The 17,335-nt window shown below is 41.7% G+C and overlaps 1 long non-coding RNA gene across 1 annotated transcript; it reads left to right on the forward strand.

Annotated features, from left to right (window-relative positions):
• The first annotated feature begins 1,236 nt into the window (after window positions 1-1,236).
• On the forward strand, window positions 1,237-5,149 carry LOC120396983. The gene is made up of 3 exons (XR_005593598.1): window positions 1,237-1,361; window positions 1,632-1,696; window positions 5,035-5,149. It is a non-coding gene; the product is annotated as an uncharacterized LOC120396983 (long non-coding RNA).
• Window positions 5,150-17,335: the final 12,186 nt, after the last annotated feature.

Here is a 17,335-nt window from a genome sequence, read left to right on the forward strand (position 1 = left end):
ACTCTAATAATTCCTGAGGTGGATTCCCCCTCTTGAGCATTATTTCCTTGTACACAAACACTAAGAATAGTTACTGCAAGGATAATTTTGGCTATTCATTTCTAAGTCTTTGTTGGTGCTTCATTGGACCAAAAAACCCCAAAAAATCTTGTAGTACTTGCCAGTGAGAAAGAAATCACTGCATTGATTCATCTTGTGAAAATAGCTAATATATGTTATTATCAGTAATCGTCAGCCAAAGCTTTGACTACTCCACAGTATCTAATTCTGTTACATCATTTACTTGTCAGGAAGTTATCTCCATATTGAGTTTATACTATACAGTACTTTGATGCTTGTTTAAAATTATTTCTTGAGTTTCTGAAGGAATGAGTGCTCCCATACTCATTAATGATTACTTTTAACCAAATAGCAAATAAAACAGATTTAGTCACAAAAATGTTCACATATTAAGTTAACAAGAAATCAGAAATGGTTATTCTTTAAAATTAGTGATTTTGGGGGAGGATTATACTTTGATAATTTTTCAAATGCTGCAAACTCATTGGAAAAAGCAAAAATTTTACTTGCCTTGTGGAGTATTGAATTTCAAAATGCTTAAGATAATTAGAAAATGGACAGACAAGGATGTCTTTTTTTTAAATTAGTAAACTATGATGGAAAATATTTTACAATGCTATAAAGTAGGACCTTAGTAAACAGAATATTTTATCCAAGTCTTTGAGTGAAATAGTGAGTGTTAGGATTTGTTTTTCTTTAGGTGATGTAAAAACTCTGGTATATCAAAAAAGGCAATGGTAACATTTTTAATTTTTAAAGACTTCTGTGTCATATTTAGCTGCTTCTTCTTGTACCCTGAACCCTCTAGTGTCTCATTAACTTGAGTCATTCTCCCCACTACACAATTTCTTCCAAATTGATCCATTTCCCTCCCTTTCCCTTACCCTCTCCCTCGTTAAATCCTTGCTCCTTCTTTGGTCATCGCTTGTCCTCATTACTTCCTTGCCACCTCTCTCTTCAGTCTTTCCAATATGCTGTTGATAGTCATCTCCTCTCAAAGCTAAGCTCACATGTTCCTCTTCCCCCAGTTCAGTCTGAATCTAATTTGGTTTCCCTTGAGTTGCTTTATTCAGTTTTGAATAAAGAATGATTATGTTCACCTGCAGTATGGCCTTGATGTTCTCCATAATAGGAGAGGCAGCTAACACAAGAGTGATTAGATCTGAAGAGTTCCTGCCTGACTGAGGAATGCAGTATTACCTTCAAATAAGGAACTTGCAATTATACACCAACTTCTTCTGGTGTCAACATAACTGACAGTACCAGCACTTTTGAGTTATTATTCTGGGTTATTAGCTCTGGTATTATTATTTTAATTATTTTGAGGCTGTTAGGTCCCAGTTCAGCCAAGCACTTAAGCCTGTGTTTAACTTTAACCATGTGCTTCAATGTTTTGCTCAATGGGGATGGATTTGTGCTTATGAGCTTGGCTGACTTGGGGCTTTACTGTTGATGATGGATATACTGCCACTGACTACCCACTTTTCCTGTATCTCTAGCCAGAGCCACTTATTTTTTTAAATTTTGTTGTTGTTATAATTTCTATGATTCTCTTTATTTGATTTTTCCAGCACCAGCTCTTGACACAGAAGACAAGTTTCTATTGATGCCTAGTGGCCTGTCTTGGACCCTTGCTGTGAGTACGAACTTTTGGCTAATGTGTCTGTCACAAGGCAGGGCTTCTCCCTAGCTTGCCAAAAACTCACTCTCATAGCCACAATTTCTTTTAGGCAGTTTTATTATCCAAACTTAAGCCTAATCAACAAAAACATAGTTCCTCAATCCATCCTGGGCTACAGCTTCCAGGGTCCCCCCCCATCGCTTTAGTTCTCCCCCTTCTGCCCTCCTCCCAGGGACTTTGGCAGTCCTGAGGCTCCTGCTTCACTGCCTCCCCTCCCAGAAGACTTAGGCAGTCCTAGCTCTCCAGGGCTCCCCATTCCCAGGGAGCTGGGAATGTGGTGCATGCTGTACCTCTGTACAGCACCCTCCTATTCACCACTGTCAGATAATTATATATTTTGTACAAATTATGCCTTGTCAGGTATCATTTGTATTCTAGTGTATTGTATTGCATTTGTATTGTATCATTGCCTGTGTATTGAAGATCTGTAACCTGTTTGTACCATCTATCAGGGTGAGATACAGTTTGATTCAAATCCTGTTTAGTTTATAGAACTCAGATTGTGAAACTACTTTTATTTCTTAGGTAACCAACATTGATCTCTCCTCTCCACATCAAGGGAGGGGAAGACTGGGTAATGAACTTCTGACCGTGCTTCTGACCAGGGCAAGACAGTACAGTTCTGGGACTCAAGGCTAGGGACCTGGGGGGAATTGGTTGGAGAAGTATTCATGTAATTCAGTTGGGTGTGTCCCTGCCTGTGGATGTCTGTGTAAGTGCAGTACCTGCCAGAGGTCTGTAGATTGCCAACAGCATCACAGTGTGAGAAGGAGCCCAGGCTAGTGAGACAGAGGACTCAGCAGTCCCAGAGTCCGGGTTGCACATCAGGAATCCCATTACAGAGTGAGAGCCCCATGTCCACTGTCTCAGCCCCTTTCCTGACTGGCTCTCAGCCTGACTCACCCAGGCTTTCCCTTACCAGGTCTCTCTCTCTCTCTCTCTCTCAAAGCCCTGGTGCCCTTTTTTAAAGTTCAACTGGGGTCAGTTGACCAGTCACATGTGCACTGGCCGGCTCCCTCTTAAAGGGCCAGGGTTGCCCAATGACACTGCTGTTCTGGGGTTTTCTTCTGTTTCCCTTTCCATCTTTGTTTATTTTCCTGATCTGTTTTTCCATCATGTTATGCAGGAGTATAACCATTTAACCTTGAATGAAACTGAACTTAATTTTCTTTTCTTTTTGTGATGCTAACCTTCAAATAGTCTGGATCTTAGATAGATAGAGTTGCTTTTTTAAAAATTATTTTCATGGGGGGGGGGGGGGAATAACTGACTCCTTCATTGCTGAGTTTCAGTTCCAATCTATTCCAAGCCAGGTTTTACAGAAAAAGATTAGGCTGAGTACAGTCGCTAATGGGAGATATTTCACATTCCCAGAACATTTGATGTTTCAGTACAAATGACAAACTGTGTTCAGGAGAGGTCCAAGACTGAGCCAACATGGCTGGAGACTAAATCACCTTTCCACTTTAAAGTAGATTGGGTTGTCCTTCCAAATCAGGGTTGAGGTCATTGGCAGGGCAGCTTGAGAAAGAGAGCATCTGTCTGAAATATACCTGGCCTGTGGATGTATTCAGGAATTCAATTTCTAATGCTGCCAATCTCTTGACCTTCACAAGCAGAAATGTTTACCAAAAACATATGAGAAAAAAAAGCCCCGATATTTTATCTCAATTCAGATTCAGTTTCTCCAAATGGGTCACTGATCAAGAAAAGCCAGTGGATCACATATAGTACAAATAAGGACACCAAGGAGAGAAAAAATAAAGAAAGATTTAAATCGTGTTTTCACCTTAACTTTAGTATATATTCTCTGATTTTCTTCAAAAGATCAGGTGTTACTTTGCTAGAAATTAGCATCCATATCCCGTCTCCTGTAAATAATTTTATTTCTCCCCACTCTCCAGCGGTGACTGTTGGATATTTGAACAAACATGGCTCAGACGACTCCTATTAAAATCCCCATACTAAAAATACAAACACAGAAGTACCAAATATCATGTTTGATCATTTCCTCTGTAATTTGTTGTTCAGACGGATGCTTTGCATATGTTGATTAAATATGCAGTTTCAACTGCCTGGGGGAGCTGGGGTCCCTCGCAGCAGACCAGTGTTATCCTATCCCAGGAGGCTACAGCACTCCAGAGAGGTACTTTCACATGGGCTACCTGCTTCAGCTTGTCTAAGCAACAATGATAGCCATATGTGAAGCTGCAGGAAAACAGATGCTGTTTTTCCATTTGTGAAATCAAGTTGTTGGAAAGTAGTCAGGTTTCCAATGTACAAAAGCTCATCTAATCAACCTACAGAGACAGTGTGAGTGTTTTCAGAAATACTTGACAACATTGTCTATTATTGGTGACTGAAATTCTATATGAAATAATAGTATGGAAATGATCAGCTGATAAATTGTTTCAATAATAATCTCTGTTTTGATTACTGAAAATGGAATCGTTGATTTTCAACAGAGGGAGCATGCAACCCAGTTTTTGATTGCCAAAACTGCTTCAAAGCACAAATCTCTAGACTTCCTGTAGGGTTACTGTAATATAATCTTGATAGTTATATCATCAACACAACTACCCAGTTGCATTTCTTCTCGTCCTTATTAACAGTTAATAATACTATTCCCCATAGAAAAAAGACGAGGTAGTCCTGTTGTCAGGTAGAAAAGATACATGTGGCTACACACATACATATATATATGTATGTATATATATATACATATACACACACACACAAAAAACATCCATTACCCACTTTAAAAAATATCAGTAAAACACCTGTCATTTATAGCACAATACTTAATTCTACTGTTTTTAAAAAATGTATTTTTATTTATAATGAAAAGTGATATGTGAATCATGTCTTTTTTAAAGTTACCTGATAGTGCAGCATAACTTCATGTAATGTGATGCAGCCAAAATGTACACATTGCATTTTATCAGAAATACATAGTCAGCCTGCAGCGTTTTAAATAAACTGCTATCGGTAACCATAATACAGACTGGTGGAAAATACCCCTTCTTTGAGAGTATTCAGATTAACTTCAGATAACTTCAAATATCTCTAACTAGTTTTGAGGGGTTTTTAAAAGCTTCTCACATGGCAATACATGAAACAGATTTTTTTTTAAAGTAGTTCGGCCCAATGTTGTAATTTTACCAAGACTGTGTCTAAAGGATTGTGCCAAGATGGCTAGGTCTTTCATGATTATATAAAAGTGCTACACAGTTACTTCAGACCATCCTTTTATTTCTAACATAACTATTTAGCTAATCTTCATTCACCTGCAGACCCTGTCCCATGAACATTAGAAGGGAAACTATCCTGTGACCTGCTTCAGAAGTTTCTAAAGCCTGATGCATGCTGGCTTTATCCATGCTCCTCTACACCCCCAGCCTCCTGAAGCATCTTCACGGTCCAGTACAAAATGTCCCACTTCTGGGGACAATACTAAGTGCAAATGGCCTTCCATAAAGCCATTCCAGGGCCAGCCATAAAGCTTCCTGTTCTCTTGAATCACTTGCAGATACCAGGATAGCCTGTTTCTTTGCTGCCAGAGTTGTGCAAATGAAATCAAACAGATTAATAACGTATGGAGCAACCCTTCTTCACTGCCATGCACCTTCTTAAATGCAGCGGATCTGAGCCAAGGCTTGGATGGAGCACTTGGTTCAGATACTTCAGACGCTCCACTTCCACCTAAGTATGCAGCAAACCTCCCTCTATGTTCCACACCTTAATCGTACTCAAGGACTGAAGAGCTTTTAGCACAGACTCTGCACACCTTACAAAGTAGGCAGATGCCCACCCTAGTTTCTACTCAATTTGTATCAGCCCTTAACCAACTCCATTACTTTTCCCACTGCATAGCTAAGTTTGATACACTCCAGGCTGAAGACCGTGGTTGACAACTTCACTCCTGGCACAATGGAATGGTCTACAGTAAGGGTGAAGCTTGTCTGTGAGGCAGACAGAGCTTTTCTGGGAGCTGGCACAAGACTGTGGAACAGGGCTGCCCTGGGGGGGGGGCAAGTGGGGCAATTTGTCCCAGGCCCTGGGCCCCACAGCGGCCCTCACGAGAGTTTTTTGGGGCCCCTGAAGCGGGATCCTTCACTCGCTCCGGGGGCCCCGGAAAACTCTCGCCGGGTCTTCGGCAGTAATTCGGTGGCGGGGGGCCCCTGCCACGGGTCTTTGGGGCACTTCGGCGGCGGGTCCCAGAGCGGAAGGCCCCCCGCCGCTGAATTACCGCCGAAGCGGGGGGCCTCCACTGCCGAAGACCCCAGGCCCCCTGAATCCTCTGGGCGGCCCTGCTGTGGAATGACAACTGAAAATACAGGCCATCAAAAACCTTGCCACCTGCTGCTCCAAATGCAAGACACGTTTCTTTGTCCTTGCCTTCTCTAACATAAGTGTCTAGCTGGGGGGGTGGGAGGAGGGAGAGACATTTTAAAACAAAACACCTCAATGCACAAACTTCTCCCCTTGGGGAGAGGATGAGAGAACAAACTCATGACAGGTTAGTCACATTGCTTAATGCACGACTGGAAGCAATAAATACTACAGTGATAAGCATGGTATAAGAATATATAGAAATAGCAGTAGTAACCACATATGGCACAGCCTTCCTCAGCTGCACACTATAATAGCTCTGGAAGAAAATCCCTAGCACTCATGTACACAGTGTGATTTTCAGTGGCCCATAACTTGATCAGATCAATACCAAATTTCACCAGAACACTCAGAATTACTTCTGTTTTCATACCAAAATTCCACGTTCTTTCTCCAGCCATTTCAGTTCCTGACCTGGTTAAAAAATAATTTTACAAGATTATTTATTCAGTTTTAATAAAAGGGCCTGGCGTGCATATTATTCATTCTCAAGAATCATTATTACCCATATTTTTTAAAAAAATACCTGCAGGCATCCCAGGGGCTTGATCCTGCAAACAGATCTACCAGGGAGAAGAAGTTCCAAGACTGGAAGAGTGAAGCCTGATGGCTAGGACGCTATCAAATTCATAGCCATGAAAAATACATCATGGACCGTGAAATTTGGTCTTCCACCATGAAATCTGGTCTTTTGTGTGCTTTTACCCTATACTATACGGATTTCATAGGGGGAGACTGGCATTTATCCAATTGGGAGTCCTGACCCAAAAGGGAGTTGCAGGGAGGGTCACAAGATTATTTTAGGGGGGTCCCAATATTGCCATCCTTACTTCTGTGCTGACTTCAGAGCTGGGCAGCATACCATACCAGGCTAGCCTTACTTCTGCACTGCCGCTGGTAGTGGCTCTGCCTTCAGACCTGGGCTCCCGCCACTCTCCAGCTGCTCAGCTCTGAAGGCAGCACCACAGAAGCAGAGCAGAAGTAAGAATAGCAGTACCGCAACCTCCACCATCCCCCCCAATAACTTTGCAACCCCCCGACAACTCCTTTTTGGGTCAGGACCCCTACAATTACACCACCATGAAATTTCAAATTTAAATAGCTGAAATCATGAAATTTACCATTTTTAAAATCCCATGACCGTGAAATTGACCAAAAGGGACCTTGAATTTGGTAGGGCCCTACTGATGGTGGAAACTTTCTGAACTGCTGAACAGCTGAAAATAAGTTTATTCATGCTTAACTGATGTGGTTGTTGCTACTACTACTATAATAAGAATATCATACCAGACTCAATCAAGACCTTTTAAGGTTCAAAAAGTTATACATATTTTTAAAGTATTGTTTATGTAGCTACAGTTTTATTGAATCTGCTGGGAATGAAGTCAGGAAGTACTAAAAGTCTCTCAAGAAAACATATTCTCTCAGAAATTCACACTCATATTTGCATACCTCTGATCTTTGCTCAGAAAAACATCTAGCATTTGGTTATGTATCCAAACCAAAATGAACCTCTGAACCACTCACTCATCAGGAATTCCAATATGTATGGTTAGAGGGACCTCCTTGTGCAGTGAAGTTCAAAAATCCCAGCTAATGAGACTGCAGATCTGATCATCTTGTTTTATAATATACTGCTCAGGTGGAATATAAGATAGTCATTCACAACCTAAGATGCATTTCTCCCATGATAGTGCCTTCTGCCTTAGCTTAAAAACACAACCCATCTGCCACAGTGAAACAGTGGTTCTATTCTCTTCAACATCTTTCCCTTATCTGAGACCCTGAATTATGTTGATGCTGTAGCAGCTTTTTCCAAACCCCATATTCAGCTCAATCTGAGACCACCTAGTTTATATTACCAAGGAACTCATCTTGGATTTGAAATCCAATCCACTCAATACACTAACACAGCCATCCACTCCCCTAGTCTTTTCCAGATCACTTTTTAAAAATGGCTCCATTCCTCCAAACTCCATTAGTGTCAATGGGATCTAGGGGGTGGGGGAGAGCAAGGGCATGTCTACACTAAGGGCGGGGGTCGAACTAGGGTACGCAAGTTCAGCTACGTGAATAGCATAGCTGAATTCGAAGTACCCTAGGTCGAACTACTCACCCATCCAGACGCCGCGGAATCGAAGTCCGCGGCTCCAAGGTCGACTCCGCCACCGCCTTTTGCAGTGGTGGAGTACCGGAGTCGACCGCGGCGCTTCCGGAGTTCAAGCTATCGCGTCCAGATTAGACGCGATAGTTCGAACTCCGAGAAGTCGAACTCACCGCATCGACCCGGCTGGTAAGTGTAGACTAGCCCCAAGAAATATAGGATTGGGTCCAAAGAGCCTCACTAACAAACTGAACAGACCTGAGAAACCTTTTGCTACCTGAGGATTAGTTATCTTCCTGAAATCTACCTTCGCATAATTTCAGGCGATAAAATCTTTTGCCCCTTTCAATAACTGCAGCTTTCATAAGTGTTTGTAAATGCAATTGTGTGTGTTTTGGAAGTATGTTAAAAGAATTTAAAACACAATAATTCCTGAATTAATGCCCCTTCATTGGACTGGGCTAAGCATGACACAATGGATTAACTTTCAGTTAGAACTACAGTCCTGAAAGTATGTAGTGCCAAGTTACTCTTTTGTGATTAGCTCTGGTTTATACAAATATTTTTGACCCTTAATTCAATATGTAGATTTTGTCCTTTTTCTTTTCTTTTTTTTACTATATGTTATGCCACAATTTTTTTAATCTGATAAGGAAAAAAAACCAAACAGTTTGAGCCATGTATCCTGTTGTGGGGACCGAGTTAATTAAAAACCTGATGTATATATACAGCTGATACTCCTCACCCTAATGAAGAACATTAATTCTAGAACATGTGTGGCTGTAGTCACATTGCTACAAATTACTGGACTCTTTCCTTTATCTGTTTCCAAGAAAGTCTCCCCCGGTTAGTTAGGAAAAAAGAAAAATATAACGCCTTAGTTCTAAGCAGCATAAATTACATGCATCAATCAGAGGAAGCTTAAATTAAAATACACATTTGGCAAACAAATATGAATATGTTGATCTCATCTGTGAATCAAAATGATTTAATGCCAGTACTGACCCCCCGCTGATCAACATGAAGGTCACTGCAAACTGCTTGATTCTCATTGAGAAATGTTGTCATGTCTGTTAAAGATGCAGTTTTATACATTTTCTAATGCTCTGTCTAACCTGTAATTCCAATATAGGGGGATTGATTTATTTTACAAAGAAAATACAGAGTTCGTTTTTTTATTTATGTAATCCAGAACAGATAGCTAAATTAAAATGTAAAAAAATACATGTTGTTTATGGGTCTGGGCTGAGGGTTTTCCAATGTGTTTATGATATTTTTCCAATCTAGAGGGATACTATTTGTTAAATAGAACGCTACACCTTTCAGATACAGAGTGATCGTAAATCAGTCTTCCCTTATCATCTTCTACCTGCTTTCTGGCTATAGGGATAACTACTCATGTAACACACATTATGAGGCAAGCTTTTACTGTATATGGATAAGCTGAAGTGAGTTAGGTAGTCATTGCATTTAAGGGTCTCTAGCAGCATGGTCTGGGTCCCATGAGATTTCCAGCCTTCACCAGACTTCTGGGTAGGTTTGAGGTTTTGTGAGATTTGGCACATGATTTGGAGCCAGAAGATCTCATGGGATTTGGCATGAAATTTGGAGCTGTGATAAGAGCCATGTGCTCAGGGCCACTTCCTGATTGCTGGTTTCCAGCAGCCAGCCCTCCCTCCCTCCCTCCCTCTCGTATCTAAGTGTCTGTGGGCTATGCTAGCTTTGGGGCTGAGAAGGAATTTTTCCTCACATCACCAGACTGGCCAAGGCTTGTTGGGTTTTTTGCCTTCCTCACAGTAAAACTTAGGGATTGGGTTTTGGGCAACCAAAGGGCTGGAATTCTCCCCATCTCTGAGATCACACTTTCAACCTATATGAGAGTTGTTTAGTTGTCCCAACTTTTGGCAAGTGCCTAGTGCAGAAAGTTTCTGATTAGGGCTTCAGATCCAAAAAGGTAACATAATAAGCGTCCCAAGATCATCTCCTTATGAGATGGGGGCATTGTGTCTAACTCCCAGAGGCAAATGCTAACCTGGGACTGGAGCACTAACCTGGGGAAACCATTCCTCTTGAAGGCAGTGCTGGTTGGGGGTTGAGATCCCTTCTCACCTCAACCCCTGAAAAGGGGAGGGATGCAAGTGGCTGAGTGGAGGTGCCCAGAGACCCTCCTAGTGTGACAATTGGATCCTCCTGTAATAAGAGCCCCAAGAATTAGCAAAGGATCGATGGGGTGTGAGTGGCTGCACTGGGCTATCCCCCGAAGGGGACATTGGATGTAATTTGACTAATAAAGTTGCGGCCTGGTTAAAACCCATACTACATGTCCTTGCCTTCTTCTGTGTGGTGAGCATACCAATAGGAATTGTGTACAGACAGGGGTCAGAGCTGTGTCTCCACACACTGTACAGGATACTTCCCATAAAGGTCAGTCCTTACTGAGTAACTGCATTCTTAAGTGTTAAGTAATTAAACAGCCATTTCAAGCTACAGTAAACTGTAAGGCCACTTCCCTCCTTCCTCCACATTCAAACTCCTCCTGATGACCCATTTCTCCTATGAAGCCTACAAGAAAACCAACTAGTGACTATGCCAAGGGTGTTGTTACTTGGAGATTATCTATTTATATTACAACCAAGGAAAACAGACCAAGGCCTGGCCAGTTACTGCCCTGGCCACCTTATTTGTATGCTGTACTTTTTTCCTCTGCCCTTTTGTCTTTGAAGCAGGGACTTCGCCCTTTTTCTGTTTGTATAGCACCTGGTACATTCTGGGTGCCAACAAGAGCAAACAACAATCAAGAAGTGTACTTAATAAGGTAGATCCCAAGGGCCAAATTTTCAAAGGGTTACAACCTAGGCTTTAAATTGAGGTCCACAATTTTGTGTACACAAGCATTTGTGTCGATAAGACAGACAGACAGATTCAGCTTAGATTGTTGCTGCCATAAACTGAGCACTAGGGCCTCAAAGGAAGAAGGTTGTGTCAGTAGAAAATGGCTCCAACCTCTCCCTATAGGGCTGTAGAAAGCCAACACAGCCCCAAAAATGGACAGAGGTGGTAAAGAAGGGGAACAACCATGGGATGTGCTGTCGAGTGCATGCTCTCAGCAGCTTCAGTCAACAAGTCTCCTTCAGAGCCTCGGCTATAAATAAAAGCTACCAACCTCTGGCAGAAAACTCTCAGGAAGGCATCAACAACATTACTTTCCCTTCCTCAGGGTGACTGCTCCCCTGTGGCACAGGGAACTAGGCAGGTGCAGGGAAATATGAAGTACATCTTGCTGCATCAACTTCAGTGAACCTGGTCTGGAATAGCATGTATGCAAACATATTTTGTCTTTTGTAGGTACAAATGATTGTGCATTTGAAATTGGAGGCAAGCATTTAGGGACTTCTTTGGATACTTTCACCTAGGATATAAATATTTAAGCTCTCTTGAATCACTCTTTCTACTTGCAGAGCCAGGTATTGTATCAATGAAAACTAATTTCTCAATCTTACTAAACTACACATTCCTTTGTGGTTACAGAACTAAATTTTGACACAGCTAAACATTTTTCATTTTTAGATAATCCATGCCAGGCTCCCCTGGTAAGGATTTTTGTCACTAGAGAGGATTTTTGCTATTTATATTTTTCTCTTCTACTGTACACGCAGATGGCACATTCTCCATTGTGCCACATTATTCAAATATCTGTTTTACAATCTGAGGCTCCCAATATCCCACCCACTGCCTCAAAATGTTTTAGAGAACACTCAAATGTACACCATTTTCTGGGAGGGACCAGGAAGAGAAAGCTTAAAAATTCATCATGATAGCAATACATCAGATGTTCATTAAAGAGAAAAATCCTTTTGAATATACAGTACTGTATGCCCTGAACAAAGTGTAATTTATGTATCTTTGGCTTTTGAATGGGGAGTAAGCATTCAGTCATCTCTGGGCTTATTGCATATAGCAAAAGTCAAAGGCTTTCTAGTAGGGTGACTGTGATGGGTTGGATCACAGAAACCCCCCTGGGAGCTGCCAGCCGATGTGCCAAGACTACCTCTGCTCCTGTTTTCCCTGCCAACTCAGGACTTCAGCATCCTGTCTTGCTGAGCCAGACACGCCCATCTGCTCCAACAAAGACCCAAGGTCTTAATTACTTGCCCCAAAACTGAAGGTTTACCTGAAAGCAGCTAACAGAAGTGGCTTGTCTTTAACACTCAGATGCCCAACTTCCAACGGGGTCTAAACCCAAATAAATCCGTTTTACCCTGTATAAAGCTTATGCGGGGTAAACTCATAAATTGTTCGTCCTCTATAACACTGATAGAGAAATATGCACAGTTGTTTGCTCCCCCAGGTATTAATACATACTCTGAGTTAATTAGTAAGTACAAAGTAATTTTATTAAATACAGAAAGTAGGATTTAAGTGGTTCCAAGTAGTAACAGACAGAACAAAGTAAGTCACCAAGCAAAATAAAATAAAACGCGCAAATCTATGTCTAATCAAACTGAATACAGATAATCTCACCCTTAGAGATGCTTCAGTAAGTTTTTTCCTCAGACTGGACACCTTCCAGGCCTGGGCACAATTCTTTCCCCTGGTACAGCTCTTGTTCCAGCTCAGGTGGTAGCTAGGGGATTCTTCATGATGGCTTGTCCCTCCTCTTTGTTCTGTTCCACCCCTTTATATATCTTTTGCATAAGGCGGGAATCCTTTGTCCCTCTCTGGGTTCCCACCCCCTCCTTCTCAATGGAAAGACACCAGGTTAAAGATGGATTCCAGTTCAGGTGACATGATCACATGTCACTGCAAGACGTCATTGCTCACTTGCCAGTACACATGTATACAGGAAGACTAACAGGTAAAACACACCCATCTGCAGACAATTGTCCTGGTTAATGGGAGTCATCAAGATTCCAAACCACCATTAATGGCCCACACTTTGCATAATTACAATAGGCCCTCAGAGTTATATTTCATATTTCTAGTTTCAGATACAAGAGTGGGACATTTATACAAATAGGATGATCACACTCAGTAGATTATAAGCTTTGTAATGATACCTTACAAGAGACCTTTTGCATGAAGCATATTCCAGTTACATTATATTCACTCATTATCAATTTCTTATAAAATCATATAGACTGCAACGTCACTGTTTTGGTCAAGACAGTCCCTTTTTTCAGCCCTGTCCTGGCCGTCCCAACTTTTTTAGCAAAAGTGGGCATTTGTCCCATTGGCTCTTGCCAACTGATCATCAAGTGGCAAGAGCAAACTGGACAAATGCAGTTTTGCCAAAAAAGTGGAGTGTGACCCCTGGTGGGGCATGGAGAAACATGTAGGCGAGGGAGGCAGAAATGGCAATGCCAGCCCCACACAGCAGGGAGGCCCTGGCCCTGGGTCAGGCCAGTACGCAGGAAGGAGATGGGGGCCTCAGGCTGGCCCCATACAGATGGGCAGCCTGGGGAGGCCTGGGCTGGCCCCGTGCGGTGTCCCATTTTCCCTTTGGGAAAATATGGTCACCCTACTTTCCAGGGGGAACCAGGACTTGCTCTTTTATATACAACACAAGCCAGGAGGGAAGAAGTGAGATGGAACAAGCCTATTATTCTGCTTTGTCCTCAGGTACAGAAGAGGCTTTCCTCACTGATGAAATTATTCAAGTGAATTCACCTGATAGGAAAAGGAGATGTAGGAATTCCTGTTGGTATCCAGACCTCTCCAGGCTCCAGACATTCCTATCACAGCTAATTGAGTAGATTTGGTTGGATATTTTTCATCAAAACTTTTTTTAAAAATGGAAAATGCTATTTTTGTTGAAATCATGACGTTTTGAAAAACCTGTTGAATTTGACAAATTGTTAAAAAAAAGTGAAATGAAATAATTTTTGCTCTGGATGTTTTTTCATTTTGGAAATTTTCAGAATTTCATTTAAGAATAGACATTTCATTTCAAATTTTATGTTATGGGTATTTTTTCATTTTAATTTTATAAAATAATTGTTTATTATGCCTTGACAGATCTGTAGGAGTAGTGTATACAATGTAGTATAAGTATTATTACTATTGATAGGTATACTAGATATATTCTATTCTTTTTATTTTGTTGTATTGTATTTTTAAAATCATTACAAGCAGCTGCTACTTAGTACTGACTGAAAAATCTTTTTCTCTAGAACAAAGTGCCTTTTTTTGGTGTGTGTTGTAATGAACCAGGTTGACACTTTGTTCAATTCCTATATATGAGTGCATCAGCACCTCATAGTAAGATCCTTTTACTCAATAAACTTGATATTTTTCAAATAAGTTTCCCTTTCTAGATTTTGCAGATTTCGTTAGGTCAGTCAGTTCAAAATTCCTCCCAAGATAAGCATGATCACTTGCAATATTAATACATTATTTACAATTAATAAATAAATGTTAACAAAAAAAGAGTGGCTTTACTTATTTAATACATGCTGTTTAGTCCCCAAATTATAAAGAACTTCATCAACTATACAACTAGAACTGGGTGAACAGAATTATTTAAACATGTCGCAGTGTGTTGAGCATCATGTGTCGATTTAGGGTATTTGGCAAGAGCTATACTAAGACAGTGTCCTTGGCAGCACACATTATATTCATAGTGTGGAAATGTTTCCTAGTCCAATACATATCTGCTGGTGAAATATGGGAACATACGAGTGTAGTCAGTCACACCCAAAATATTGTGGAACCCAGCAACAGCATATGCACTCCTGAATTTCCCTGTCTGCTGTGGCACATTTGGAAATGCAGCAAATATCTGGCTAGGTTCTAGGATAATATCTAAGAAATGAGGCTGACTCCTGTGTGGGTCATCCCCTGTTACTATCTGGAAACTCCTGAAAGCTGTTGGGGTGAATCAGCTGGCTGAGCAACAAAACAAACCCACCAATCAAAATCAGTCTTCTAGCCAGATTTCTCTTCCAAGGTTTAATTCCTGAGGTTTAAAAGTGTGTTGATTGCAACAACATAACCCAAACCAAACAATTTACATATACATTAATTTAAACAAAATTAACCCCCCCAAAACACATCTTGGGGTGTATTGCCACTGTCTAATACTAGAAGGGAAACTCTGCTTTCTGAAAGATGTTTCTAATTCTAAAGTGCCTGTGTGTGGAGTACATCCTCAGAGCAGGGCTGGTACAACCCATTAGGCAACCTAGGTGGTTGCCTAGGGCACTAGCATTTGGGGGGCGGCATTTCGGGTCCTTCTTCAGCAACCGCGGTGGCCGGATCTTCGGCTGCCCTGGACATCGTCGGCATTTAGGTGGAGGGAGCTGGGGAAGGGGGGCGCGGGGAGAGCCGCCTTCAGTAAGTAAGGGGGGGCAGCACGCAGGGGAACTCCCCGCCCCAGCTCACCTCTGCTCCGCCTCCTCCCCTGAGCACGCCACCCTGCTCTGCTTCTCTCCCTCCCAGGCTTGCGGCACCAAACAGCTGATTGGCACCGCAAGCCTGGGAGGCAGGAGAAGTGGAGCGGTGACGGCGTGCTCGGGGAGGAGGCAGAGCAGAGGTGAGCTGGGGCAGGGAGCTGCTGCATGGCTCCCCGGGCCGGGGGGAGCTGCTGCAGGGGCAGGGCGCCTCAGGGCGGAGGGGGTGGGAGAGCTGCCACAGGGCTCGGGGGGGGGAGGGGGAGGCTCAAGGTGGAAGTTTCGCCTAGGGCGCGAAACATCCTTGCACCCACCCTGCCTCAGAGTCTAATTTGGTTTTCAATCCTCATCTCCGCCTGATTGATCCATGCTATATGCCAGTCTGAGGTATAAGAAAGAAGTCATCTCCCTGCCTGTTGGAAAATTAACCTGCCACAAATCCCTTTTAACAAAAGGACACCAAAGACCTTGTTTAAGGTGACTTGGAAAGGTTTTTTTTTCAGCTAACTGTAAAGTAGGTTAAATATGTGTAAGCTGGTTCTCTTAACTGAAACATTGGATACACTGTTTATCTGTAGTTACCAATTCTAACCACCATGGTCTGAAGATCCCGCTGTCCTGCTTCACTTTAGCCTTACTACCAAAGCTAAGACATACAGAATAAACACAAAGGCAACTAACCTCTTGTCATGACAGTTGCCAATATGAATCTACTACCTATGCCATTGTAACCCCAACAAAAAGAGTTACATAATAACGTGTGGCAATGTGAAACCCATGCGATACCTTTTTAAAATTAGGTATGATTTACTTCCTATATATGAGAAGCTTTGTATCTATTTCTTTGTTTTTCTCTCTTTGCCTATTATCAGTGTTTTCTCATCCCTTTCTGTGTATCCCTCACCATTTTAATTATGTCTGTTTTTTAAAATCATGTCTAATTAGATGATTTAAAATTCCTCATTATAGCATATTCTCATGCAGAACTTGAAATGGTAGTGATTATAAACTGTTCTAATAAGCACCAGATTTGTGCTCTTTAAAAGACTGGAATTATTGTTTATATCTGTATGCACATTAGTTTACCTCAAGATGTGTTAGATTACATTAATTATCTTTGCATCTGCAACAGACAATGTTAACTGTTTGTGTGAACCTTATTCCTCTGAATTTTTCTGAAACCCTTTCTTGTCTGGCAACCATTGGCCTGCCTGTTCAAGTAAAGTCAAGAAAGGAATGTAAATGTTGCTACCTTTATATACAAACATATTGTTTTCCGTATTTGAACTGAGCATTGGTTCAACTGAGTCTGGTTTCCTGTCTCAGGCAGTGTCTTTGCCTGATGGCTCAGACAGAGGGGGGGAAAACCCATGAAATGCACCAAGCCAGTTTTGGAAGGTTGAACCTAGGGTGGAAGGGAGAAATTCCTTCCTGCCTCCTTTGGTGACCTATTGATACCCTGGGGTATGATGACTGATATCCTCGATCTTTAGCCAATATAGCAGTAGACACTATTTACTTGCTGACCTGTAAAGCACCTATTCTACTGTATAAATAAAATATCTAATAAATAATAATATAAATATTGGTCTTAAAATTATCCAGCCCCTCCGCCCACTCTTTTTTTTTAAAGTACAGTTTATCAGTTCTCAGATTATAGAAATCATTTGTGTGGGGCGGAGGGAAGGAGATTTGGGGATGAGGCTTCTC

Source organism: Mauremys reevesii, linkage group 2, assembly GCF_016161935.1.
Source record: "Mauremys reevesii isolate NIE-2019 linkage group 2, ASM1616193v1, whole genome shotgun sequence".
NCBI lineage: Eukaryota > Metazoa > Chordata > Testudines > Geoemydidae > Mauremys > Mauremys reevesii.